The sequence below is a fragment of the Tympanuchus pallidicinctus genome, unplaced genomic scaffold (genome assembly GCF_026119805.1).
Source record: "Tympanuchus pallidicinctus isolate F22 unplaced genomic scaffold, pur_lepc_1.0 scaffold10, whole genome shotgun sequence".
Taxonomy (NCBI): Eukaryota; Metazoa; Chordata; class Aves; order Galliformes; family Phasianidae; genus Tympanuchus; species Tympanuchus pallidicinctus.
In genome coordinates, this window is record NW_026294619.1 from 4,092,946 (window position 1) to 4,097,057 (window position 4,112).

The following is a 4,112-nucleotide window of genomic DNA, read 5'->3' on the forward strand; positions in this document are numbered from 1 at the left end:
AAAGATCTGTTAGGCTGTGGAGATCTGTAGACGGTTAGGAATATCTCTGTCTTACATGGTTCTTTTTCACATCTTAATCACCAAATAACAAAACAGTATCATTAGCATTTTTTGTCATGTCTACAAACTGTTCTTCCTTTCTGCCCCCACTTCATGATGCACATTAAAAGGAATGGCCAAAACTATCTCACTTTCCACAAGTAAATGAAAATAGTACCCACGAAGAGCAGAAATGTATTTTTTTTACAGAGATGTGATCTTAGTTGTGCCAGCCCTATGCTACTGGGTATCCCAGCTGAACACTTGACTGATGAGCTCTCAGCCTCACCACGCTGTAAGCATTACAGAACCCAATATCTGGTCCCTCAAGAACAAATTGCTAAGTTCCTGGTGAGGAGTAACAGTGATTTAACCTTTCCCATGAGGGTGGTTTCTCCTTAGCTTGCATCAAACTGAAGTTGGCTTATGTCTTTAAACACAGTTTTCAGTCCTCATACTTTATTGTACACAATTGTAGATATTCTGTTTGTTGACTACTATGCCAGTTATTTCTGTAATTATGTTTATCATTTTTGTAATGGTTCTGTATTATTGTTATTATGGCAATAATCAGTTCTTTTTAAACTCTCAAAACCTCTTGGCCCTTGTGATGTCCTGGTGCAGAGTCCTGCAAGTTAATTATATATTATGTGGATAAAAAATAATAATCCTTTTATTGGTTTTAATGTTCTATCGTTTAGTTTTAATGTCTGTTTCCTCTTTTCTTGATTGGTCAGACTTATTTTCTTTTCTCCGTGCGGTTACATTTATATCACATCTCCTCTGTTCAGTCTTTTTCATTTTCTCTGCCAGTTCGAAGCTATCTAAACTTTTTGCATATGGAAAGCTCTTGGGGATTTTAATGAGTCTTTTTACTCTGAACCCTTTTTGTTTCTTTTACATCATATTTGAGGAAAGGTGATCAGGGTTGACAGCAAAATCCGGAGGGATGGCATAACACTAACTTACGTGTCAGCATTTATAGTATTCTTCAAAGAATTTCCTTTGGAGTCTGTATGAGGTGCTGAGTGATCCCCAAAATTTCTGTTTCCTATGTCTGAGATGAGTGCTGTGAACTGATCATATGTTACAAGATGAAAGCAAGGCGAGTTATTTCTTTATCTCGGATATTAGGAAAGGTTAACTACAGAATCCTGTGAAAAGTTTTTTAAAGTCAAAAGAGAGATCTGTGGAGAAGGATCATTGTACCTTGTGTATTGTAAACTGGAAGGATTCCACAAGATGGTGATGGCTGACATCTAAAGGAAGTACAGCTTGTTCTGTGGCTTCTAGACCATCTGCAACTGACGTGGAAGAGATGAGAGGATGCCAAACAATAGCACAATTGTGATATAGTGGAAGTATGAATCAGGCATCGGTCTACTCTTCCTGGAAAACACAGTCAAAGCCTGGGACTGTTCCTAGGAAGGCAAGCAGAGTCTTCATTTGTTTGAAAGAGATAAATTTTATGCACCAATTCAAGACCAGCAAGCACATTAAAATATCTGGATCAAGCTTTTTCCAGGTTGGATTCTCAAATTTTATCTTTTTATTTCTGCAGATGTATAGAGGCATGTTATAGAAATATGTATTAAGAAGTCCCTGGGTCCTAGGAGAACGTATCAAGTTGACTCTGGCTTGAAGCAAGTGAGTTTTATTCCTATTCCTTTCACTTCACTCACCTCTTTTCCATTCTCTTCTTGCCACCTCCTGTCTTTCACCTGATTTTTCTTTTCCTTATTAAAAATTCTGACTGACCTGGTACATTTTAATATGATATAGATGGTCATATTTGTCATGAAGGTGATAAAGCATACTTCAGTGCCTTCTCACTTGTCCAAGAGATAACATGGATTTCAAAAAGCAGGTGACTAACTAGAGAGCCCTGAGATATCACAGAGCTAACAGGTGCAGCTACCAATTCAGCTTCTGCAGTGCAAAGAATTTGTATTTCCCATAAAAATCAGGAGGAAAAAAAAAAAAAGAGAGAAACAGTGAAAGAGTGAACTCAAAGAGTCCAAATACATACATTTTAAAATTGTATTTATGGTAGATGATGCAGGGAAAGCATTTGTATGCCAAAAATAGCAATCCATTGCTAAGAGGGTAAGTTTCATGGCTAGAGCTGAGTGCTGAAAGGTAGAGAGACTACACTGAATTCTTGTGGTCATTGACCTGCTGAGTAATTTGCACAACATTCCTAAGGTCTGTTTCCCACACCAAAGCAAAACTTTGTATAGGAAAAGACGAAAAAGGAAAGGTGTATTACTGCTGAAATGCGGAATACTGAAGTTGCTCAAAATGTGTTTCCAAAATGTGTTTAATGCATCAAGCAAAACAACACGTGTAGGTCATTAGGAAAAATCACACCACTATCAATACCTCCTTCTAGTCATCTTTCCCTCTTCTTACAGGTTTAATATGAGAGAGCCAGCCTACCAGTGGTTAAGGAGCTATGCCCACACTTTTTCAGTTCTATATATTTTGACAGTAGTGGGCTTCTCTGAGCTATTGGTAACTTCAGATGCATTTTATTTGCGTTTTTGTTCATACTACCATAAATCCCAATTTAGAATGACAATGGCTAAGGAATCTAAATAACAGCATTACTAATAATATCATTAATAAAATTTTGTGATTTTAAGCTTGAGTTGTCCATCTGAAATCTGTGGTGTGTGCTTACTGAATCAGTGCCGTAGTGCAGGACTGGGAGTCCTTCATTGTTACAGGTGACTTTAAACGCACTCAATCTTGGAATACCAGAGGACTTTGAAATGGTGTTGCCTTTCCCTAAAAGTCAGTAGAGTTATCCTTGCAAAAGCAAGCAGTTTGTACAAGGTGATAAAATGATTGTTACATTGCTGGTGGAGGAAAAGATAAAGATCCGAACTACTAACTTTCAGATATGATTACTAGAAAATAAGGTCTTTTAATTCATGGCAAAAATAAGGTGTGGGAAACCAAGAGGATAACTATTCAGAATTTTAGCTAGTAAAGAAAAATTAGGGTAGGGCAAATAATGAGCACGATCCTTACTGCCCAGGCATCGAAGTCTTTAAATTTTAGGTTGCAATGAAAGTGTTTCTGTATTTGGTCTATTAGGAAAAAAAAAAAAATCACAGTAATTCCAGTCACATTTTTAAAAGCAATGAATACAGGTATGAGAAAGTATTCTAGATAAATTATCCAATACAGAAGTTTTTCTTAGAGTTACAAAATCTGTTATGTCATATTCACAGTTTTTCCATAAAAAGGTTTTTCCATTAGTCATCAGGTTGGAACAACATTTATAAAACTTGGAAAAACAAGTCATAATACCTATAAAACATTTTGAAAAGTTAAAATGAAAACTTTCCGAGCAGTTGATAGAAAAGAAAGTAATGGGGAGCTTTTTTCTGCTTTTGTGTAAAAGGTGGGAGTGTTGACTGGAGAATACTATAGCCAACTGCAAATATATGAAACTGTTAGAGAAAAGATTTCTCTCCTGTTCCTATTTTCAGACAAATTACCTTTGTGGTCCTGGTCCTTTCGTTCCACACAATTATCGACTGAGCTGAAGGAGATCTCCCTATAGCTGTGAGTAGTAATGAGGCTTTAGCATTTCTTTGCACATTGTTGCTAGAGAGTGACCCTGCTCTCTAGAAGGCTCACCTTTTCATTACAAAGGTGTTACTTCTTTTCTGCATATTTAAAGCGCTGCTTGTGTTACTGTGCAATCCCTTCACTGTGGAGTAACAGAAAATTCAAGCTGACATAAGTTCGAACAAGTTTCTTTAACCTTGGAAGTGAAAGGTGGCCAGTAACAGGCAGGAGCTTTGAAAGATAGCAGAAGAATGGATTCATTTTGGATTGTACTCAGAATGTTGTATAAATGGTCCAAGAAACTCAGAGAGATGCCACAAGCACCCTGTTAGGGAGATACCAGTGACAGAATGAGAGCTGCTGTCCAAAACTGCTCGAGTTTTGACAGCATTACGTGATGACATCTGAGATGTATGTAGATGCCAGGCAGTGATAGTGTCCTTTGATGAAGTCATTTATTCATTTGACACTGATTTTTCCCCTTGTACCAG

The 4,112-nt window shown here is 37.2% G+C and overlaps 1 protein-coding gene across 24 annotated transcripts in view; it reads left to right on the forward strand.

Annotated features, from left to right (window-relative positions):
• Positions 1-4,112, forward strand: part of ZBTB20 (zinc finger and BTB domain containing 20) — a 466,833-nt gene that overhangs the window by 162,031 nt on the left and 300,690 nt on the right. For 23 of the 24 annotated variants that reach the window (XR_008211397.1, XR_008211398.1, XR_008211401.1 and 20 more), the window contains 2 exons: positions 1,601-1,686; positions 3,540-3,615. The exons of the other annotated variant lie outside the window; for it this stretch is intronic. The gene's annotated coding sequence lies outside the window, so the exon portion shown is untranslated. The remainder of the gene's footprint in view (positions 1-1,600; positions 1,687-3,539; positions 3,616-4,112) is intronic. 24 annotated transcript variants of the gene reach the window in all.